Here is a 25,351-nt window from a genome sequence, read left to right as displayed (position 1 = left end):
ACCCCATCTCTACTAAAAATACAAAAGTTAGCCGGGCATGGTGGCCTGCACCTGTATCCCACCTACTGGGGAGGCTGAGACAGGAGAATTGTTTGAACATGGGAGGCAGAGGTTGCAGTGAGCCAAGATCACGCCACTGCACTCCAGCCTGGGTGGCAGAGCAAGACTCCATCTCCAAAAAAAAAAAATTGTTAATGAGAAAATTAGAAACTTTTAACAAGACACTAATAAAAGAGAGACTTGTATCATATCAGTGTGAAATGTCCTCTACGATCACTGTTTCTGTCATAACACACATCATGTATTAAGTTCACTAGATATTAGATACTGAGCTAAGTACTTAATGTGCAATATCTTATTTAAACTTCCATATGACCCAGTTTTCTCCATTTGCAGTTAAGAAACTAGGTTGAGAAGATTTAAAGTAATTTGCCCAAGCTATTACTCAGCTATCCTGCATAAAATACATATATTTGCCTGGCTCTGAAGCCTACACTCTTACCCTTTAAACAGTGATTGTGTAATAAAAATGTCCATCAGAAGAAATTGTCCCTAATGCAAGCCCAAAATGAATAGGAACAAAACACACTTATTAAAACCCCGTGAGCCTTTCCAAACCAGAGCTCCCAGAAAAATTATTGCTTTTTTATGGAATATAAAAATTACATTTGCATAGTGAGTTTAACTCAACTCTAAACACTTGTTCCCCCTAGTATGTTGGTATTGGTTTATAAAAAGGATGTTGAAGAGAATTTCACCAGTTGTATAATGTAACACGATACTACTTCTGATTAAGATAAAATTAAGGCCGGGCTTGGTGGCTCACACCTGTAATCCCAGCACTTTGGGAAGTCAAGGCAGGTGGTGGATCACCCATGTTGAGGACCAGCCTCAACACCACCCACAGGTACCCGAAGTCCGGCAGCAACAAAGGAATGAGATAAGACAAGTTAAGAGTACATAAAGTGGGGCCAGGAGGCCATCGCCAGTTTGGAGACTGCGAAGGCCCTGAACTCTGGTCTCCACACTATTTATTGAGTATAATCTCTTAGATTTAAGAAGCAGATGGCAGGGGGTGAATTGGTGAAGGGGAAACAGTGTGTCATACATTTGATCTATAGCAGTGGTGGTTTAAGTGAATTTCCTTTAAGCTCAAAGCATGGTCATAACTACAAGAGGTGATCTTTAACTTATCGGAATGCAGCTGGTAGGAGCAGGTTTTACAAGGAGCCAGCATGTCTGGTCACATTCCAATGCTTTAAAGGAGTGCCTTTCTCCTCGAGCATTATGTTTAATGTCCAGAGAGCAGGTCATGCTCTGGGCATGGGAACATGATGGCAATGAGGAGGTTTTCCTCTCTCAAAGGTTGACTGGCAATGAGGAGGTGTTCCTCTCTCAAGAGTCGACATGGTATTCCACAGGTTGTCTCATTTTTCTTATGACCAGTTTAGACAGGCACATTGTAAGCCCTTCTCCCAGCAACCTGAGGTCAGGAATTTGAGACCAGCCTGATCAACATGGTAAAACCCCATCTCTACTAAAAATACAAAAATTAGCCGGGCGTAGTGCCTATCACCTGTAATCCCAGCTACTCAGGAGGCTGAGGCAGGAGACTCACTTGAGCCCTGGAGGTAGAGGTTGTAGCGAACCAAGATGGTGCCATTGCACTCCAGCCTGGGTGACAGAGGGAGACTCCGTCTCAAAAAAAAAAATGAGATAAAATTATTTTGCTGTAACAATTATTTTACTGAAGTAAAGGAATAGAAATGATTTAAACATATGCTTAAATTAGCAGCTTATTAAAAGCATGTTTATGTAGATTTATTATTATATTTTCTCTGATTTAAATCGATATTTTCTTTTATTTCTTCCAGTTTCAATTTAATTTTAAAATTCAGAAGATAAACCTTGACCTCTCTCCAAATCTAGAAAATTTGGAGATGAAATAATGAGTAATACCAGTTATGGTGGTCCATGATCTAGCAAGGAATGAAGAAGTCCAAGGAAATGAACTTTGCAGATAATTAAATCTGTCCGCACCCTGATGTTCTTTCTTTTCCCTCCTCACTGTCAATGTTTACTTTCCTGTTGGATTCTGTGTATTCTTATAAGCCATCTGAGCTCTTTGCTGCAACAAGGCAAGGCATGGATCAATAAATATGTGCGTTTCAAAAAGTAAAAAATAAATATCTGTATGAACCTTGTTTTTTTTCCATTTTTCTTTTTTGTTTTCTTTTTTTTTCCTTTCTTTTTTTTTTTTGTGAGACAGCATCTCACTCTGTCTCCCAGGCTGGAGTGCAGTGGCACAAACATGGATCACTGCAGCCTCGATCTCTCCAGACTCAAGTGATCCTCCTGCCTCAGCCTCCCAAGTAGCTGGGACCATAGGCACACACTACCTATAGCTCAGATACTTTTTAAATTTTTTGTAGAGACAGAGCCTCACCATGTTGCCCAGGCTGGTCTTGAACTCCTGGGCTCAAGCAATCCTCCGGCCTCAGCCTCCCAAAGTGCTGGGATTATAGGCATGAACCACTGCAATCAGCCAAATCTTGTTGTTTTTAGACACCAAAACTTTTTTTTTTAACTTTAAGGAAAGTTTTCTTCTGAATGAAACTACACATTTCACTGACTTCTGAAAATACACTGAAAGTCAAACAGCTTTTGCTTTTAAGACTCAAGGTCATCACTATAAATATCAATTATTGCACAGGATTACACCAACTGAGGTCCTTGGGGACGATTGAATGAAATGACTGTTTGCCACTATCCTTCATAGTCCTGGACTACTGTACTTATATGGATCTCCTGTCTTTTTTTTTTTTTTTTAAGTTTATATCCTCCATTGGCAGAGACTTATTTATTTATTTATTTAGAAATGACATCTTGCTCTATTGCCCAGGCTGGAGTATGATGGCGTGATGACAGCTCACTGCCGCCTTAAACTCTTGGCCTCAAGCTGTCCTCCTGCCTCAGCTTCCCAAGTAGCCAGGACTATAGGCACACACCAATACACCCAGCTAACTTTTTAAAATATATTTTTATTTTTATTTTTTTTAGACAGTCTCACAGTGTCACCCAGGCTGGAGTGCAGTGGTGCAATCTTGGCTCACTGCAAGCTCTGCCTCCTGGGTTCACGCCATTCTCCTGCCTCAGCCTCCCGAGTAGCTGGGACTACAGGCGCCCTCCACCACACCCAGCTAATTTTTTTTTTTTTTGTATTTTTAGTAGAGACGGGGTTTCACCATGTTATCCAGGATGGTCTCGATCTCCTGACCTCATGATCCGCCCACCTCGGCCTCCCAAAGTGCTGGGATTACAGGCGTGAGCCACCGCTCCAGGCCTATTTTTATTTTTTGTAGAGATGAGGTCTCACTATGTTGCTCAGGTTGGTCTCAAACTCCTGGGCTGAAGTGATCCTTCTGCCTCAGTCCCAGAGTGCTGGAATTAGAGGTGAGTGACCACACCTGGCCAAGAGAGACTTTTTTTCTCTGTTGTCTGTTGCTCCAATTTAGTCTCTTTTAGTAACAAGGATCAGAAGAGCATGTGGGTTACTTTAAGGAAAATAATTTTTTTTTTTTGAGACAGAGTCTCACTCGCTCACCCAAGCTGGAGTGCAGTGGTGTGATCTCGGTTCACTACAACCTCTGCCTCCTGGGTTCAAGCGATTCTCCTGCCTCAGCCTCCTGAGTAGCTGGGATTGCAGGTGCGTGCCACCATGCCCAACTAATTTTTATATTTTTAGTACAGACAGGGTTTCATCATGTTGGCCAGGCTGGTCTTGAACTCCTGACCTCCAGTGATTTGCCCTCTGTTGCCTCCCAAAGTGCTGGGATTACAGGCATCAGCTACCGCACCCAGGCATTTTTCGCTTTATTTTTTTGTTTTTTTGTTTTTGTTTGAGACGGAGTCTCACTCTGTCAGCCAGGCTGGAGTTCAATGATGTGATCTTGGCTCACTGCAACCTCTGCCTCCTGGGTTCAAGCAATTCTTGTGCCTCAGCCTCCCGAGTAGCTGGGAATATAGGTGTGAGCCACCATGCCTGGCTAATTTTGGAATTTTTTTTTTTTTTTTAGACGGAGTCTCGCTTTGTCACCAGGCTGGAGTGCAGTGGCACAATCTCGGCTCACTGCAACCTCTGCCTCCTGGGTTCAAGTGATTCTCCTGCCTCAGCCTCTCAAGTAGCTAGGACTACAGGCGCCCACCACCATGCCTTATTTTTTGTATTTTTAGTAGAGACGGGGTTTCACCATGTTGGCCAGGATGGTCTCAATCTCTTGACCCCGTGATCCACCCACCTTGGCCTCCCAAAGTGCTGGGATTACAGGTGTGAGCCATCACGCCTGGCCTAATTTTGGAATTTTTGGTAGAGATGGGGTTTTGCCATGTTGGCCAGGCTGGTCTCAAACTCCTGGCCTCAAGTGATCCACCTGCCTCAGCCTCCCAAAGTGCTGGGATTACAGGTGTGAGCCATCACGCCTGGCCTAATTTTGGAATTTTTGGTAGAGATGGGGTTTTGCCATGTTGGCCAGGCTGGTCTCAAACTCCTGGCCTCAAGTGATCCACCTGCCTCAGCCTCCCAAAGTGCTGGGATTACAGGTGTGAGCTACTTCACCAGGCCAGAAAGAAATCTTATTAAGGTATACATGCCTAGGAGCCCAGGAAAAACAGACGACAAAAGAAGGCAGGGCTGTGCATCTCTGCATGGTTGGATGTTCCTTTCTTCTCTGTCTTTTGAGGCTTCTTCCCACTTAATTCACAGTTGTTCCTCTTCCCCTAATTTCAGCTTGCTAAGTCCCTGTAGCCTGTCATGATCCTGACTTGGGCCCCAGAACAACCTTTTTGCAATGTTGCCCACAGCTGACTGGAAACTGCCCTCTAGGCCTTTTGATTCAGGTTCCATAGGGAGAAAGGGAGACAGAGAAAAACAGAGAGAGACTCTGACTCACCCAGCTCAACCTTTTAAACCATGCCACCCAGGTCATAGGTCACTGACAAGGAAGGCTCTTCTGGGACCAAGTGCCTGTCCAGTTGCATTCCAAACAACCGCTGTCAGAGGAGTGGTATCCTAAAGCCTACTGCCCCATTAAGAAGAGATGGCGAATGGGGATAGAGTCTCTTGGGAGAGAAGACAGGGTAGACACTCCAAATTTAGGGCATGCAGCAGTTTGCTGACTGTGCCTGTTTGCTGCCTTGATTTCTACACTTAGTGAATCCAGGAGGGTAGTTCCATTCACCTCTTCAACATAAAAAAAATGTATGGCCTTGGTCGGGCGCGGTGGCTCACGCCTGTAATCCCAGCACTTTGGGAGGCCGAGGTGGGCGGATCACAAGGTCAGGAGATCAAGACCATCCTGGCTAACATGATGAAACCTCGTCTCTACTAAAAAATACAAAAAATTAGCTGGGTGTGGTGGCAGGCGCCTGTAGTCCCAGCTACTTGGGAGGCTGAGGCAGGAGAATGGTGTGAACCTGGGAGGCAGGGCTTGCAGTGAGCCAAGATCATGCCACTGCACTCCAGCCTGAGCGAAAGAGTGAGACTCTGTCTCAAAAAAAAAAAAAAAAAAAAAAGTATGGCCTTTGTAACGATCGTTGTCATTATGCCTGTAAATGTGTTTACATACTTGAGATGTGACATCATTTTTCTTTTATTGTCATATACTTATAAATGTGTTTTTGAGTATGTCTTTAAATATTTGTGTAAACACATAGATGCATGTGTGTTTATGTGTATTTAAGAGGACATATTTTTCTTTTTTTCTTTTCTTTTTTTTTTTTTTTGGTCACAGGGTCTCACTCTGTCACTCAGGCTGGAATCCAGTGGTGTGAACACATATCTCAAGCAATCCTCCTGACTCTGCCTCCCAAGTAGCAGAACTACAGGTGGCACACATGGCTGGCTATGTGTTTTTTTTTTTTTTTTTTTTTGAGATGGAGTCTTGCTCTATTGCCCAGGCTGGAGTGTGGTGACATGATCTCGGCTCATTACAAGCTCCGCCTTCTGGGTTCATGCTATTCTCCTGCCTCAGCCTCCCGAGTAGTTGGGACTACAGGCGCCTGCCACCACGCCTGGCTAATTTTTTGTATGTTTTAGTAGAGATGGGGTTTCACCGTGTTATCCAGGATGGTCTTGATCTCCTGACTGCGTGATCCGCCCACCTCGGCCTCCCAAAGTGCTGGGATTACAGGCGTGAGCCACTGCGCCTGGCCTTTTTTTTTCTTTCTTTTCTTTTTAGAGACTTGGTTTTGCTATATTGCCCAGGCTGGTCTCGAACTCCTGGGCTAAAGTGGTCCTCCCTCCTCGGCCTCCCAGAGTGCTGGAATTACAGGTGTGAGCCAACATGGTCAGCCATATGACATCTTTTTCAATATATTGTTACAAACACTTGGGGAGATTGAATAGGGTATTTCTTGGTGCTCAGCATGACGGCAGTACGATTTCCAACCCACTACTGTTTTCACTCAGCACCACAACAACCTTTACTGAGCACTGTTGCAGATGCTGGAAAAGTAGAAGACAAGTTCCCTGTCCTCATAGGATTCACATCTTTACATGTACATCCAAAACATACAACAATGCAAGAGATTTCTACTTTCATATAGAACACGTTCCCAAAACACACACCAACGCCAGATAAAGTTCAAAAACAAATCTGTGTGCTTTTTTTTTTTTTTTTTAGACGAGTCTCACTCTGTCACCCAGGCTGGAGTGCAGTGACACGATCTCGGCTCACTGCAAGCTCCACCTCCCGGGTTCACGCCATTCTCCTGCCTCAGCCTCCCGAGTAGCTGGGACTACAGGTGCCCGCCACCACGCCTGGCTAATTTTTGTATTTTTAGTAGAGATGGGGTTTCACTGTGTTAGCCAGGATGGTCTCTATCTCCTGACCTCGTGATTCACCCGACTCCGCCTCCCAAAGTGCTACGATTATAGGGGTGAGTCACTGCACCCGGCAACTCTGTGTACTTTTAAGCGCAGGTTTCTATTTTCAGAAATCTAAAATGTAGTATAAAATTCCTGATTGTGTGCTGTCCCTTAGACGTAGTCTTAAGCTATAATTCCAGCGTGTAGTAGATGTTTTGCAAATCTCAGCTTCTCCATCCTAACTGAGCAAATTTGACCACCTAAAGTCCAATAGGCAGCTTTAAGATTTGAATCAGGCTATTTACCTCTGTAAATCATGAATTGTTTTCTTTATCTGTAAAAACAGAGATAACAGTAGTACCTTCATCATTTATTTCTCACATAGTATTGTTGTAAGAATATGAATTAAATCATATAAAGTAATAGCAATGGTGAGTGATGCATAGCAACGTCTCAGTATGAGTTGTCATTATTGAGGCTGAAGATTCACTACCTTCTCCACACCTAATGATTCCCTTCCTTGTCTCAACTGTTTTATGTTTATGAGAACAACACTCCTTTTTACTAGTGTTTGCACTTATATTTTCTCCATATTTCACTAATTTTGAAAAAGCAACAAGGCTAAATGGAACCCAGTATGAAGATAATTGAGTAAATGCTGTAGTTTGACACAGCTGGTGGCACAGATGGACCTGAGCTGTGGGCTGGCAGGCAGCACCGCCAAGAGATAGCTCAAAAGGTTCCTTTGTTACCTGGCCCATTGTCCTGATGCCATGTAGGAAAGATGGCTCTGGTGCATTTGTTTTTTTTTTCCCCCATAAAACTGAAGGCAACAGAAAGAATTTAAACTCTACTTACTCACCTATGTCCAGCCATCTCTTTATTAGACACAGCAGGGATTGATGTTAGAGGGGAATCAAAAGTATCAATTGATTGCCTGAATTACTGTTAGTCAAAATTAGGTAGAAACTTAGCTGATAACTTAAAAGTGAATTTAAAATTTGACCAATATTTAGGAAAATAGTTCCCATTTCACAGAATGGGAAAGTTTACATTTCACATGTAAAAACATAGTTGCATGTCTATAGTTTAGATACACAAAGCATTCATTCATTCTTTCATTTATTCTTTTTTCTTGATGTAATTTGCCCACTGATTTTTTTTATTTTTAAAAAAATTTTTAAATATATATATATTTTTTAACTATACTTTAAGTTCTAGGGTTCATGTGCACAATGTGCAGGTTTGTAACATATGTATACATGCACCATGTTGGTTTGCTGCATCCAGTAACTCGTCATTTACATTAGGTATATCGCCTAATGCTATCTCTCCCCACTCCCCCCACCCCATGACAGGCCCCGGTGTGTGATGTTCCCCTTCCCGTGTCCAAGTGTTCTCATTGTTCAATTCCCACCTATGAGTGAGAACATGCAGTATTTGGTTTTTTGTCCTTGCGATAGTTTGCTCAGAATGATGGTTTCCAGCTTCATCCATGTCCCTACAAAGGACATGAACTCATCCTTTTTATGGCTACATAGTATTCCATGGTGTATATGTGCCATATTTTCTTAATCCAGTCTATCATTGATGGACATTTGGGTTGGTTCCAAGTCTTTGCTATTGTGAATAGTGCCGCAGTAAACATACGTGTGCATGTGTCTTTATAGCAGCATGTTTTATAATCCTTTGGGTATATACCCAGTAATGGGATGGCTAGGTCAAATGGTATTTATAGTTCTAGATCCTTGAGGAATCGCCACACTGACTTCCACAATGGTTGAACTAGTTTACAGTCCCACTAACAGTGTAAAAGTGTTCCTATTTCTCCACATCCTCTCCAGCACCTGTTGTTTAATGACGTTTTAATGATTGCCATTCTAACTGGTGTGAGATGGTATCTCATTGTGGTTTTGATCTGCATTTCTCTGATGGCCAGTGATGGTGAGCATTTTTTCATGTGTCTGTTGGCTGCATAAATGTCTTCTTTTGAGAAGTGTCTGTTCATATCCTTCGCCCACTTTTTGATGGGGTTGTTTGTTTTTTTCTTGTAAATTTGTTTGAGTTCTTTGTAGATTCTGGATATTAGCCCTTTGTCAGATGAGTAGGTTGCAAAAATTTTCTCCCATTCTGTAGGTTGCCTGTTCACTCTGATGATAGTTTCTTTTGCTGTGCAGAAGCTCTTTAGTTTAATTAGATCCCATTTGTCAATTTTGGCTTTTGTTGCCATTGCTTTTGGTGATTTAGACATGAAGTCCTTGCCCATGCCTATGTCCTGAATGGTAATGCCTAGGTTTTCTTCTAGGGTTTTTATGGTTTTAAGTCTAACATTTAATCTTTAATCCATCTTGAATTTATGTACAATGTCTGCATTTGTGTAAAGGTGAACATGCAAAGGTCAAAGGCAGAAGGAGGTGGCCCCTCCCTTTTATTACATTGAATTCCTGGAAATCCTGAAATAGAGCCAAACATGATAAAGCTGATGACGGTTTCCCATAGGAGGAATGCTTCAATAAGGACTTGGTAACAAGTGGATTATGTGTTGGACCAAGAATGTGATTCTAAAAACACCTGTGATAATTATAAGCTTCCATAACTTAAAGTAGTACAGTTTTGCTCCAAATTATATAAAATAAATATAAATATGCATTTTTATTATACAAGAGACCTCAGTGAATTGAAAAGTGCATGACACCACATAAAACTATCACACAACTGTCACAACTCCTAGTTATAGAAATTCCCCTTAAACAGTGTCCCAGCTCCAATAATGATTATGTAAACATTTCGGTTTCTTTTCAGTTTAAAAACCGCCAGTGGGCCAGGCGTGGTGGCTCACGCCTGTAATCCCAGCACTCTGGGAGGCCGAGGTGGGCAGATCACTAGGTGAGGTGATTGAGACCATCCTGGCTAACACGGTGAAACCCCGTCTCTACTAAACACACACACACACACACACACACACACAATTAGCCAGGCATGGTGACGGGTGCCTGTAGTCCCAGCTACTCGGGAGGCTGAGGCAGGAGAATGGCGTGAACCCAGGAGGCGGAGCTTGCAGTAAGCCGAGATCGCGCCACTGCACTTGAGCCTGGGCGACAGAGCAAGACTCTGTCTAAAAAAAAAAAAAAAGTTGCGAGTGGGTGTGAGGGGTGTGAGAGTGGTGGCAGGGGGTGATGCTTATAAGTAATTTATAAAGAAGTGAAACCGGGTGTGGTGGCTTACGCCTGTAATCCCAACACTTTGGGAGGCTGAGGTGGGTGGATCATGAGGTCAGGAGATCGAGACCATCCTGGCAAACACGGTGAAACCCCGTCTCTACTAAAAATACAAAAAATTAGCCGGGCGTGGTGGCGGGCACCTGTGGTCCCAGCCACTCGGGAGGCTGAGGCAGGAGAATGGTGTGAACCCAGGAGGCAGAGCTTGCAATGAGCTGAGATCGCGCCACTGCACTCCAGCCTGGACAACAGAGTGAGACTCCGTATCAAAAAAAAAAAAGAAGTGAAATTAGCCTGTAGTCTCAGCATTTTAGGAGGCAGAGATGGGAGAACTGCTTGAAGCCAGGAGTTCAAGACCAGCCTGGAGTTGAAGACCAGCCTGGGCAACATAGTGAGACCCCTGTCTCTCTAAAACAAAATTTTAATTAGCAGGGTATGGTGGTGTGCATCTGTAGTCCCAGCCACTCCAGAGGCTGAGGCAGGAGGATCAATTGAGCCTAGGAGTTGGAGGATGCAGCGAGCTATGATCTTGCCACTGCACTCCAACTTGGGTGACATCGAGAACCTATCTCTCAAAAAAAATGTGAAATTAATGGTTTTTAAAATAATTTCCCTATAAAGCTATGTTATTTAGAAACTATTATCCTGGGCACCTGTCAGAAAAAACCAAAACAGAAATTTAAAAAAAAAAAACAGCTAACACAATAGAAAATGTTTGAATGGATAAATAAAAACTAAAAGAAAAATGACTAGACTTTCAAGTTTTGCAGTATATTATTATGGGTTTTAAATTATAAGAGAAATATATGCTTCCTGTAATAAAATACAGCATAAATATTTAGAGTTTGTAAAGTAAAAACTGAAAGTCTACCTGCCCCCACCCTCTCCTACGGAGTTTTAAATGTGAGAAAATGGTGGTTCCATTGCTAGGAAATGAAAAACCAAGACCAGGGTCTGGTTTCAGCAAGTTCTGTGTTAGGCATGTTCAGTTGGTGCTAGCAGAGGTTCCAGGCATCTCTTGGAGAGGCTGGTTGAACCTCAGGGAAGATTTCAGCTCTAACATTATGTGTGCTCTTTCCAGTCTTCATCTAGTTGTCCTCTTTTTCTTTCTTCCTTTTTTTTTTTTGAGACAGGGTCTTTCTTTGTCACTCAGGCTGGAATGCAGTGGCTCAAACATGACTCACTGCAGCCTCGACCTCCTGGGCTCAAGTGATCCTCCCACCTCGGCCTCCTGCATAGCTGACACTACAGGTGTGTGCCATCATGCCCGGCCAATTTTTTTGTATTTTTTGTAGAGACAGGGTCTTGCCATGTTGCCCATGCTGGTCTTGAACTCCTGGGCCCAAGCAATCCTCCCTCCTCTGCCTCCCAAATTGCTGGGATTATAGGCATGAGCCACCTCGCCCAGCCTCCTTTTGTTTTTGAGGCCGAGCCACCACTTCTTAAATCTTTGCTCCCTCTTTTCCTCTATTTTGGCAAGGCTGTGGTGAAACAGGTTTCTTCCGTATTTTTACTGGGAGTATAAACAGCTACAACTCCTGTGGAAAATAGTTTGGTTCTCTCTCTCAATGTTACAGAATCATATCATCTGACCCAGCCCTCCTGCTTTTGGAAATTTATCCAAATATGTACATGCACAATGCAAATTGACATATGACTACAAGGCATCATCAATGTAGCAAAAGATTGCAAACAATGCAAATGTCCGTCATTAGCGGAACTGGTTAAAAACATTAGGAGACAATTTGTAATAAGATTCTTTAAATTTTAAAATCCTTTAGCCAGGCATGATGACTCATGCCTGTAATCCCATCACTTTGGGAGGCCGAGGCAGGTGGATCACTTGAGGTCAGGAGTTGAAGACCAGCCTGGCCAACATGGTAACTGTCTCTGCTAAAAATACAAAAATTAGCCCAGCGCAGTGGTGTGAGTCTGTAGTCCCAGCAACTTGGGAGGTTGAGGTGGGAGAATCGCTTAAACCTGGGAGGTGAGGTTGCAGTGAGCCAAGATCATGCCACTGCACTCCAGCCTGAGCAAAAGAGCAAGACTCCATCTCAAAAAACAAAAACAAGCAAACAGAGAAAACCCTTTAAAAACAGAATAAGTAATTTCTTTCTAAACCTATGTGGAAAGAGTCCCAAGATGTATTGATGAATTAAAATGAAAAGAGCAAGGTGGCTGGGCATGCTGGCTCACACCTGTAATCCCAGCACTTTGGGAGGCCAAGGTGGGCAGATCACCTGAGGTCAGGAGTTCGAGATCAGCCTGGCCAACATGGTGAAACCTCATCTCTTCTACAAATACAAAAATTAGCTAGGCGTGGTGGTGCGCGCCTGTAATCCCAGCTACTGGGGAGGCTGAGGCAGCAGAATCACTTGAACCCAGGAAGCGGAGGCTGCAGTGAGCAAAGATCATGCCATTGCACTCCAGCCTGGGCAAAAAGAGAAAATTCCATCTAAAAAAAAAAAAAAGATGAAAAGAGCAAGATATAAAATTATATGTATATCAGGCTACCTTCTGTGTAAGAAAATAGAGATGGTGAAATAATAGATTTGTATTTATGCTTGCAAGAAGAAACTTTGGAAAAGACACAAGAAACTGACAGAAGTGTTTGTGGGGTGTGGGGGCAAAGGTTGGAACAAGACAGTACACTGGAAATGCTTTATATTGCTCAATTTTTGAACCATTGTAAATATCTTGCTTATCATTTAAAACACTGTTATCAAGCAGAACACATTGCTACACATGGCAGAACAGTATGAATGCTAAATAAAGATCACCCTGGCAAAGATTTTGGAAGGCTTCATGGAGTGGTGGCCTATGGTCTGTCTGGCTGTAAAGATTGATTTAGAAAGGTGGAGAAGGCCAGGTGTGGTGGCGCATGCCTGTAATCCCAGCACTTTGGGAGGCCGAAGCAAACAGATGGCAGAGTGCAGTGGCATATTCCTGTAGTCCCAGTTACTCGGGAGGCTGAGGTGGGAGGATCACATAAGCCTGGAGGTCGAGGCTGCAGTAGCCATAATTGTGCCACTGCACTCAACCCTAAGTGACAGAGTAACATCTTGTCTCAAAAAAATAAATAAATAAAATTAAAAAACAAAAAATAGAAAGGTGGAGAATTAGGATTGTTATAGGAAAGAGGTCCTGATCCAGATGCCAAGAGAGAGTTCTTGGATCTCGTGCAAGAAAGAATTCAGGGCAAATCCACAGTGCAAAGCAAAAGTAAATTTATTAAGAAAGTAAGGTGGTGAAAGAATAGCTACCCCATAGATAGAGTAGGGCGTTCCCAAAAGTAAGAGGAGGAACACGTCCACCCTAAGTACAATACTTGTTTATATACAGGATAAAAAAGATCATGGGGAGATGTGCTCTGCTACAAGGGTTTGTAATAAAGGATTAATTTTCTTAATTACTATATTTTGCAAGAATCAATATTATTATCTTTAAAGCAAAATTAGAAGTTCTTTTGTTCTCAAGATATTGGGATATTAGGACACTCCCAAGTCTGAGTCTGTTTAGTAAACATTTACAACCTGATCCCTTAACTGTAAACATCTAGAGGCTAAGCATACCTAACTTTATGGGAATGCAGCCCATTAAGTCCAGCCTCATTTTCCTAGCCCTCACTCATGGTAGAGTTACTTTGGTGTGAACGCCTCTGGCAGGGTGGGATTTTCTAGGTTTTAGGATTCACATAAACAGTGGCAGGGCTCGGTGGCTCATGCCTATAATCCCAGCACTTTGGGAGGCTGAGGTGGGTGGATCACCTGAGGTCAGGAGTTGGAGACCACCATGTTGGTCTACTAAAAATACAAAAAATTAGCCAGGCGTGGTGGCGCTCGCCTGTAGTCCCAGCTACTCTGGAGGCTGAGGCAGGAGAATCACTTGAGCCTGGGAGGTGGAGGTTGCAGTGAGCCGAGATCACACCTCTGCACTCCAGCCTGGGCGACAGAACAAAACAAAACAAACGATTAGCATAAGCAAAAGCCATGGGGTATGAAGGCTTATTATTGAATTGACTGAAATGTTTCTTCCCAGGACAGTTTCTCAAACCACTAAGAAAAAAAGAGCTGAGATTTCACTTTTGTCTCTTTGGGACTGTGACAAAATGAGTCTGGTTTCTCAGTCTCTGCTCAATTATAAAAGGTAATTTATGTTGCTCTTTATATACTGTTGATATGCCATCCTCAGATATGGGAGAGCTGTCTCATCTCTTATTTATCTTTGAGAAAAATCCCCAAGTAAATGCAAAGTTACTTATACCACAAAAATCAAGTCCTAATATATTTTAGAACGGGATTTACCAGAAGATTCAAATGATTCAGCTTGATTCTTTTTTTTTTTTAATTAGAGATTGGGTCTTGCTATGTTTCCCAGGCTGGCCTTGAACCCTAGGCTCAGGCAATCCTCCCAGCCTCTTGAGTAGCTGGGATCACAGGAATATACCACTGCACCTGGCCTCAACTTGATTCTTTTTTTTTTTTTTTTGAGACAAGTTCTCACTTTGTCACCCAGGCTGGAATGCAGTGGCACGAACACAGCTCACTGCAGCCTTGAACACCCAGGCTCAAGTGATCCTCCTGCCCCAGTCCCCCAAGTAGCTGGGACTGCAGGTGTTTGTGCCACCATGCCCTGCTGATTTTTTTTTTTTTTTTTTGTAAAGACAGGGTCTCGCTATATTGCCCAAGCTGGTCTTGAACTCCTGGGCTCAAGCGATTTGCTTGCTTTGGCCTCCTAAAGTGCTGGGATTGCAGGTGGGAGCCACCATACCCAGCCATTCAACTTGATTCTTGACCTCTTTAACTTTAACTTGATTTTTGACATATTTAACCTTAGTCCGAAGTGAGACTACTGTGACTAAAAGACTCAGGTGTAAAAATCTGTTTAAGTCTTCAAGTCAATAGCATGTGCCTTAGTTACATTTCTTACTTTTACATCTCTGATTTGAATCTTGCTACCCTTCTTGCTGAGTATGGACCACGAGAAAAGCAGCTGGATATTAGAGTAGGTAATTCCTAATGATAAATGAAGGAAAGTCAACATTGTTTTTATCAAAACTCATGAAGTTGATTAATAATTCTAAGATGAATTATCTTAGTACTTTAAGATCACATTAACCCTGCTGCCTTGAAAACAGTGCTTAAAGGAAGGGGATCCAATTACGTTAAAATCTCCCTCTTTTCCTCTCCCTGACATGCACGCGCACACACACACACACACAGACACCATCTATGTAGAGAGCAAGAAAAGTCTTGAGGGAAATATGATGAATGTTTACATGGTTATACTGGATGGTAAGACTATAGACGATTTTTCTTTTTGCTTTTAACTGTTTCTACATTTCTCATTAAAAATAATAATAAGGCTGGGCATGGTGGGTCACCTCTGTAATCCCAGCACTTTGGAAGGCCAACGCGGGCAGATCAGCTGAGGTCAGGAGTTCGAGACCAGCCTGGCCAACACAGTGAAACCTCATCTCTACAAAAAATACAAAAAAATTAGCTGGGTGTGGTGGCATGTGCCTGTAATCCCAGCTACTTGGGAGGCTGAGGCAGAAGAATTGCTTGAACCCGGGAGGCGGAGGTTGCAGTGAGCCCACATCACACCACTGCACTCCAGCCTGGGTGACAGAGCAAGACTCTGTATCAAAAAAAAAAAAAAAAAACAGAAGCAGGGTCTTGAAGCAGGGTCTTGCTATATTGCCCAGGCTGGTCCTGAACTCCTGGGCTCAAGTTACCCTCCCACCTCAGCCTCCCAAAGTGCTGGGGTTACAGGCATAAGCCACCTTGCCTGGCCTGCTTCAAATTTTGTTGAATAAACACAAACTCGTTTTATTGTAAAAACAGAGAACAAAAACAACCAAAGCAGATATCTAAAAACAGACTTTGGTAGCTCAAGGGCAGACATGCAGCTCATCTGTCTCTTAGTTCATCTTCCAGGAAGGCCTAAGTAAGCCTGCTGCTGCTGCCCCTGTTTCATTTTCAGATACTTGGGCATCTACTTTGAAGCCTTTACATGGTCAGCTCTGGAGAAAGAGAAATGAGTGTCCAACATTCCATTTATTTAGTTAGCCTGAATGCACGTGGGCTCTTCTGCAGCTCCTGTTGTCACCCCAAGATCAGCTTTGGGCCAGACTCAGCACTTCCTTCCATCCCCTGGTCACCCTCTTCCAAAACAAATGAACAAATCCAACTCCATCAGCCATCTTGAGTAAGGTAGCATTTACTGACTTTTCTTTGAGAAAGCGAGACAAGCTCCTCATAACATATGGCAAAATTTCCCTAAGGATACCTGTGAGCACTTCTGCTCATCCCTCCAAGTTCTTCTCAGCGGCTGCTGCATGCCCTTCTTCTTCCCCAAACTGCATTAAGTGGCCCCTTGAGCCTGACATTGCTCCCTTCTTCCCTTCACTGGCGCATGCCACTCCTTGAAAAGAGAGTCGGTGATCCTTTCGTAGTTCATAAGTGTGATGACTGTGATTTCATGCTCATGTGTGAGAGATGGGTGGGCCTCCCTCAAACTTTGTTACGATGTTGGCCCATTGCCCATCTGACGTGGAAAAAATAAAAGAAAGTTGGATTGTCAGACAAATTTCAACCACATCATTTTTTTTTTTTTTTTTTGAGATGGAGTCTTGCTCTGTCATCCAGGCTGGAGTGCAGTGGTGCCATCTCTGCTCACTGCAGTCTCTGCCTCCTGGGTTCAAGCGATTCTCCCACCTCAGCCTCCTGAGTAGCTGGGACTACAGGCATGTGCCACAATGCCTGGCTAATTTTTTTGTATTCTTAGTAGAGACAGGGTTTTGCCATGTTGGCCAGGCTGGTCTCAAACTCCTGACCTCAGGTGATCCACCCACCTCGGCTTCCCAAAGTGCTGGGATTATAGGCGTGAGCCACCGCACCCGTTCAACCACCTCATCTTTTTCAGGCAAGCCTTCAAGGCCCATAGTTCAATGACTTTAAGCTTAATGGTACCTGAAAGCTGGGCAAAACTCTTATATTTGATTTAATGCCCTCAGTACGACCAGAAAACTAGTATAGGGCTTGTGCAAAACACATGGCCATAGGATGTGCCCTGTAATATCTAACCACTCTTAGGGGCCAAAATAGGGCAGAGTGGGACAGATGTGAGGTGGTACAGCATGTGGTTTCAGCTGGACCATGCTCTGAGCCATTTGGACTGTGAAGGTTTCTCTCCCAGAAGGTAGCAGGGTAGGTCATGGGGTATTGCAGGCCTTGACAACAGCACAAATGGCGGCCTAAAAACCAGATGTCTAAATATTTTAAAGTTATAAATAAAACTCACAAATCATTCAATACAACATGTTCTGTCTCCTACCTTAACAAAAATACCTTCAGAACAACCTGGAAGTCCAAGTTGGAATTTTAAATTCTTAGATGTCTTAGAATCTCTTGCTGAAACATGGCGGCATGGGAAGAGCCAGCCCCCAGCTTTGGCCCTCATCCTGCATCCTTTCTTCTTCCCACTCCTGACTCCAGCCCTTCTTGCATCAGCATAGATCTCTTGCATTCCCATATGGACTACTCAGCCCATATATCCAACTTCCTCATAACACTCACTCCTTGTTGATCCCTTAAGGTTGGGGTATACACACCAGCATCTGGGTCACCCTTAGAAGAACTGACCTTGAAAATGTCAGCACTGGGTCTGGAGACAAGCTTGGGGATATTTGGGCAGAGAATTCTGGAGTCCTATGCATTATCCAGAAAAAGTGAGGAGAATGTCAAACAGTTCATTTCTAATTTGTAATCTTTAAAGGCCCTCTCCACGATGATTTGAGGAAATTCCAGGTTCAGGAATTCAAATTGTCTATTACAACTTGAGGAAATTCCAGGTTCTAATTCCAATGGAAATCATCTTGGAGAGGGAACTGTTTATTGATTGTCAGTGCTGCCAGAAAGTAGGGGATGGATTTCATAACTTCTAGAGGTCACTTGTCCCTCCTCCTCCTCTGCTAAACAGGGTCTTTGGGAGAAGCTCAGTAGACCATGGTCCCTTCACTCTTAGTGCCCTTCGGCCAGCTCCTGACATGAAGCTAAGGCCCCTGAGTTTCTCGAAGCTTTCTGCCCTGTCAGGGATGAGGACAAAGGGGGAGGATCTTTAAAGGCAGAGCATATCCACAGGAATCTTTAGTATCTCTTATCAGGTCAAAAATAACCTTTTGGCCAGGTGCCATGGCTCACGCCTGCAATCCCAGCACTTTGGGAGGCTGAGGCAGGAAGATCACCTGAGGTCAGGAGTTCAAGACCAGCCTGGCCAACATGGCAAAACCCCATCTCTACTAAAAAATACAAAAATTACCCGGGCATGGTGGCAGGTGCCTGTAATCCCAGCTACTCAGGAGGCTGAGGCAGGGAGAATTGCTTGAACCTGGGAGGCAGAAGTTGCAGTGAGCCGAGATCATGCCACTGCACTCCAGCCTGAGAGACACAGTGAGAGACTGTCTCAGAAAAAAATATATATATAAAAAAAATAAAAAATCTTTCCTGAACCCCAGGCTGGAAGGCAAAGAGTATCAGTAAAAGGAGGACCAAGGGCTTGGAGGAGGACCAAGGGCTTGGAGAAGGGCCACCGCTCATTTTATCTCTGCATTCATGGTTCAGGTGCTGTCAGTCATGCTGAGAGGCAGGCAGACAAACTGCATCACTCCAAAGCCTTCTGGCCCCTCTCAGATAGTGTGGGCCCACCCAGGAGCTCTGCAGGCCATGAGTTCAGAGTGGGAAGGGATTGGGAGGGGCTTAGGAGCTGGGCATGCTGTCTCGGGGTGAGATGTGCTGCCGCAGTCTCTTCTATCCCCTGACCCAGGCTGGGAGGGAGACATGTATGCTCTGAAACCAGGGAAGATATCAAGCCTCACCTACCCAACCTTAGCAACCAGGATCTAAAACTGCAATGAAGGGTGACTCCATATGATCTCAGCCAGTAATGACATAAAGATTGTACATGAAAATTCCAGAGGGGGGCACACACACACACACGCGCGCGCGCGCGCGCGCGGAGCACCTTACCTTGAGACCTACTCTGCAGAAAAAAAAGGTTTCAGGGTAGGACAGTGAGTGAGATGTCACAGAGAGTTCATAACTTGATCTTTCTCTGAAGTCTGCTCCTCTTGTTACCAAAAAACACAGGTTTTGAGATAAAGGTCATTAATTTGATACTTTGCTCTGCTATCTGCATTTTCATTTCAAAAGCAAAGCCACTAGGAAATGCCATTGGATTTCGGAAAGAGAAACGATATAACATCTGAATATTATGAGTTGAACAAAGTGGAGCCCAGGAGGCCTGGTTTGTGTTGGGTTCTCATAATATCATCCTTAGGAAGCCGTGTTTCCCCCATCCCTTAGGCTGTGGAGACTGTGCGGTGTTTCCACTAGTGAGAGAAGGGGCATTGTAGGGCTAAGGAAGGTGTAAGGGGATGGCAGGGGGTCGGGGACAATGAGGAGTGCTCTATTGATAGTAACAGGAAATAATAATGAAGAGAAGCCTTGAGGAAGTTAACCCAGGGCCTCCTTACTAGAACCTAACCTCCAGGATCCATTTTGCTTCTATAACACTTAGACCCAACATGACTCATGGGAGAAGATGCCCTTGACAACTGTCTCCCTGAGAAGTTGAGCCTACGTTCTTTTTTTTTGAGACAGAGTCTTGGTCTGTCGCCCAGGCTAGAGTGCAGAGGTGTGATCTCGGCTCATTGCAACCTCTGCCTCCCAGGTTCAAGCAATTCTCCTGCCTCAGCCTCCTGAGTAGCTGGGATTACAGGTGCCCAGCTAATTTTTGTAATTTTTGTATTGTATTTTGTATACAATACAAATTACAATTTGTATTGTACTGTAATTTTTGTATTGTATTTTGTATACAATAATTAGCGTCCAGCTAATTTTTGTATTTTTAGTAGACACAGGGTTTCACCATCTTTGCCAGGCTGGTCTTGAACTCCTGACCTCATGATCCACCCGCCTCAGCCTCCCAAAGTGATGGGATTACAGGCGTGAGCCACCGCACTGGGCTGAGCCTGCGTTCTGCAGCATCTCCCTCTCTCACTGAGAAGCCGTTGAATGTGGATATTGTAAATCACACAAAGTCACAAAACGAGTCAATCCTAGCTTGAGTTTACAAGAAGATAAATTGGCATCCATGTATGCTAGCCAGATAAAATGTTGCACACCTGTATTTTTATTGCTAAATTTGACAACCCCACATCCATGTCCCCAAATCTTCAATCCTCTCTGATTTCTTCAGTAATGAAAGCTACTTAATGTGTGGGACTGTAAACTCAAGGACATCTGAGATCTTAGGGAGATGACCGATGGAACCACATAAAACACGAAAATAAAAACTCTCATCAAAAACTTGAGAGTCTCTTCCACTGAGTAAACTTTTCCCATCGGGGGGACTTTGACGTCTTCCTTCCTTTGGTATTCTTTCTTCCAAAATACCTGTTTTGACCACCAACCAATAAAGGAAAGCCGTGGAAACCAACAGGAAATAACACCCACTCAACAAGCGCTGACTATTTGCCAAGCATCATGTTAGATGCTTTATGTGCCTCATTTCATTTCATCCTCACTATATTCTTGAAGATAGTTATGTTTTTTCTTTAATGTAAAGATGAGGAATCCAAGGTTTAGAAATGTTACACAACTTGCCCCAGGTCACAACCCTGGTAAGTGGAAGAGTCAGGATGATGGTGATGAAGATGGTGATAATAATGGTGGTGAGGATGAACACAGCTCACATTGGCTGAGAATACATTATGAGTCAACCAGTGTGCTGAACGTGCTACATGCATTAACTCATTCAATTACCGCAACTGCCTTTTTGGACTGGTACTCTCATTAACTCCATTTTAAAGACGAGGAAACACATTCACTCTTGGTCTGCTCACTCCAAACCACTGACTCTACTATTAGCCATACTCCTTGGATCGTACCTCTCCATCCACTGGGTCCTGACATCCCACTCCCACCTCTCTTATCGCAGGTTGCTCAGGCTGTCTGTAGACTCAGCTGCCTCCTATAACTTTAACCTCACAACTGGCTGATTGGCTTTTGGGAGGTAGTGCATGGTAAAGCCTTGGCAGGCAGATGTCAGGTTGACCAAGGTTCCTATCTTAAATATTGAAAATTTAGTGTTTCACACCTTGAAAATACACTCTGACAAGATTTATGCAAATTACCCCCAAGAGCTGACACACAGCCAACAAAACAGCCTCAACAAAAACCTTCTCAATCTTACCTCTAGGAAGCTTTTGGCTTTTGCTAACCACAATCTTAGAGAAGCTTTCAGCTAATCAAAGGTGAGTGTAGCTTCATACTAATATAGCAAATCTGGTTTCTTTCTTTCTTTCTTTCTTTCTTTTTGTGGACTCACCCAAAAATGCAGAAATGGCTGGATGGTTGATGCCTTATTTATCTTATTTTTTATTTTTATTTTTATGGTTTCAAGCGATTCTTGTTCCTCAGCATCCAGAGTAGCTGGGGTTACAGGCGTGCACCACCACACCTGGATAATTTTTGTATTTTTAGTAGAGATAGGGTTTTGCCTTGTTGGCCAGGCTGGTCTCGAACTCCAGACCTCAGGTGATCTACCTTCTTCGACCTCCCAAAGTGCTGGGATTACAGGCATGAGCCACCGTATTTGAAATAGGCCACCTGGCCTGTTTCTTATTTTTTTTATGCTTCTAAATTTATTTTTATTCAAATATGGATACCAACAATAACATTTATGTCAATGCCTTCCATTCAATTTCGAACAAATAGAATTAGGGGTAAGAATAATGTGAGTACTTCCAATCATTGAATGTACTTCTTTTATTTTATTTTATTATTATTATACTTTAAGTTTTAGGATACATGTGCACAATGTGCAGGTTTGTTACATATGTATACATGTGCCATGTTGGTGTGCTGCACCCATTAACTCGTCATTTAGCATTAGGTATATCTCCTAATGCTATCCCTCCCTCCTCCCCCCACTCCACCACAGTCCCCGGTGTGTGATGTTCCCCTTCCTGTGTCCATGGGTTCTCATTGTTCAATTCCCACCTATGAGTGAGAACATGCGGTGTTTAGTTTTTTAACCTTGCGATAGTTTGCTGAGAATGATGGTTTCCAGCTTCATACATGTCCCTACAAAGGACATGAACTCATCATTTTTTATGGCTGCATAGTATTCCATGGTGTATCTGTGCCACATTTTCTTAATCCAGTCTATCGTTGTTGGACATTTAGGTTGGTTCCAAGTCTTTGCTATTGTGAATAGTGCCACTATAAACATATGTGTGCATGTGTCTTTATAGCAGCATGTTTTATAATCCTTTGGGTATATACCCAGTAATAGGATGGCTAGGTCAAATGGTATTTATAGTTCTAGATCCTTGAGGAATCGCCACACTGACTTCCACAATGGTTGAACTAGTTTACAGCCCACCAACAGTGTAAAAGTGTTCCTACTTCTCCACATCCTCTCCAGCACCTGTTGTTTCCTGACTTTTTAATGATTGCCATTCTAACTGGTGTGAGATGATATCTCATTGTGGTTTTGATTTACATTTCTCTGATGGCCAGTGATGATGAGCATTTTTTCATGTGTTTTTTGGCTGCATAAATGTCTTCTTTTGAGAAGTGTCTGTTCATCTCCTTTGCCCACTTTTTGATGGGGTTGTTTATTTTTTTCTTGTAAATTTATTTGAGTTCATTGTAGATTCTGGATATTAGCCCTTCGTCAGATGAGTAGGTTGCAAAAATTTTCTCCCATTCTGTAGGTTGCCTGTTCACTCTGATGGTAGTTTCTTTTGCTGTGCAGAAGCTCTTTAGTTCAGTTAGATCCCATTTGTCAATTTTGGCTTTTGTTGCCATTGCTTTTGGTGTTTTAGACATGAAGTCCTTGCCCATGCCTATGTCCTGAATGGTATTGCCTAGGTTTTCTTCTAGGGTTTTTATGGTTTTAGGTCTAACATTTAGGTCTTTAATCCATCTTGAATTAATTTTTGTATAAGGTGTAAGGAAGGGATCCAGTTTCAGCTTTCTCCATATGGCTAGCCAGTTTTCCCAGCACCATTTATTAAATAGGGAATCCTTTCCCCATTGCTTGTTTTTCTCAGGTTTGTAGAAGATCAGATAGTTGTAGATATGTGGCATTATTTCTGAGGGCTCTGTTCTGTTCCATTGGTCTATATCTCTGTTTTGGTACCTGTACCATGCTGTTTTGATTACCGTAGCCTTGTAGTATAGTTTGAAGTCAGGTAGTGTGATGCCTCCAGCTTTGTTCTTTTGGCTTAGGATTGACTTGGCGATGTGGGCTTTTTTTTGGTTCCATATGAACTTTAAAGTAGTTTTTTCCAATTCTGTGAAGAAAGTCATTGGTAGCTTGATGGGGATGGCATTGAATCTATAAATTACCTTGGGCAGTATGGCCATTTTCACGATATTGATTCTTCCTACCCATGAGCATGGAATGTTCTTCCATTTGTTTGTATCCTCTTATATTTCATTGAGCAGTGGTTTGTAGTTCTCCTTGAAGAGGTCCTTCACATCCCTTGTAAGTTGGATTCCTAGGTATTTTATTCTCTTTGAAGCAACTGTGAATGGGAGTTCACTCATGATTTGGCTCTCTGTTCGTCTGTTATTGGTGTATAGGAATGCTTGTGATTTTTGCACATTGATTTTGTATCCTGAGACTTTGCTGAAGTTGCTTATCAGTTTAAGGAGATTTTGGGCTGAGATGATGGGGTTTTCTAGATATACAATCATGTCATCTGCAAACAGAGACAATTTGACTTCATCTTTTCCTAATTGAATACCCTTTATTTCCTTCTCCTGCCTGCTTGCCCTGGCCAGAACTTCTAACACTACGTTGAATAGGAATGGTGAGAGAGGGCATCCCTCTCTTGGGCCCATTTTCAAAGGGAATTCTTCCAGTTTTTGCCCATTCAGTATGATATTGGCTGTGGGTTTGTCATAGACAGCTCTTATTATTTTGAGATACATCCCATCAATACCTAATTTATTGAGAGTTTTTATCATGAAGGGTTGTTGAATTTTGTCAAAGGCCTTTTCTGCATCTATTGAGATAATCATGTGGTTTTTGTCTGTGGTTCTGTTTATATGCTGGATTACACTTACTGATTTGCATATGTTGAACCAGCCTTGCATCCCAGGGATGAAGCCCACTTGATCATGGTGGATAAGCTTTTTGATGTGCTGCTGGATTCGGTTTGCCAGTATTTTATTGAGGATTTTTGCATCGATGTTCATCAAGGATATTGGTCTAAAATTCTCTTTTTTTGTTGTGTCTCTGCCAGGCTTTGGTATCAGGATGATGCTGGCCTCATAAAATGAGTTAGGGAGGAGTCCCTCTTTTTCTATTGATTGGAATAGTTTCAGAAGGAATGGTACCAGCTCCTCTTTGTACCACTGGTAGCATTCGGCTGTGAATCCATCTGGTCCTGCACTTTTTTTGGTTGGTAAGCTATTGATTATTGCCTCAATTTCAGAGCCTGTTATTGGTCTATTCAGAGATTCAACTTCTTCCTGGTTTAGTCTTAGGAGGTTGTATGTGTTGAGGAATTTATCCATTTCTTCTAGATTTTCTAGTTTATTTGCGTAGAGGTGCTTATAGTATTCTCTGATGGTAGTTTGTATTTTTGTGGGATTGGTGGTGATATCCCCTTTATCATTTTTTATTGCATCTATTTGATTCTTCCCTCTTTTCTTCTTTATTAGTCTTGCTAGCGGTCTATCAATTTTGTTGATCCTTTCAAAAAACCAGCTCCTGGATTCATTAATTTTTTGAAGAGTTTTTTGTGTCTCTATTTCCTTCAGTTCTGCTCTGATCTTAGTTATTTCTTGCCTTCTGCTAGCTTTTGAATGTGTTTGCTCTTGCTTTTCTAGTTCCTTTAATTGTGATATTATGGTGTCAATTTTAGATCTTTCCTGCTTTCTCTTGTGGGCATTTAGTGCCATAAATTTCCCTCTACACAGTGGTTTGAATGTGTCCCAGAGATTCTGGTATGTTGGGTCTTTGTTCTCATTGGTTTCAAAGAACATCTTTATTTCTGCCTTCATTTAATTATTTACCCAGTAGTCATTCAGGAGCAGGTTGTTCAGTTTCCATGTAGTTGAGCGGTTTTGAGTGAGTTTCTTAATCCTGAGTTCTAGTTTGATTGCACTGTGGTCTGAGAGGCAGTTTGTTATAATTTCTGTTCGTTTACATTTGCTGAGGAGTGCTTTACTTCCAACTATGTGGT

General features: G+C 42.8%; 1 pseudogene; it reads left to right on the top strand.

Annotated features, from left to right (window-relative positions):
• The first annotated feature begins 16,528 nt into the window (after window positions 1-16,528).
• Window positions 16,529-16,638, top strand: LOC112134506 (small nucleolar RNA U13; annotated as a pseudogene).
• The last annotated feature ends 8,713 nt before the right edge of the window (window positions 16,639-25,351 follow it).

The sequence above is a fragment of the Pongo abelii genome, chromosome 6 (genome assembly GCF_028885655.2).
Source record: "Pongo abelii isolate AG06213 chromosome 6, NHGRI_mPonAbe1-v2.0_pri, whole genome shotgun sequence".
In the NCBI taxonomy this organism is placed as follows: domain Eukaryota; kingdom Metazoa; phylum Chordata; class Mammalia; order Primates; family Hominidae; genus Pongo; species Pongo abelii.
The sequence above is the reverse complement of the archived record's forward strand: the minus strand, read 5'-3'. Positions and strand labels throughout refer to the sequence as shown.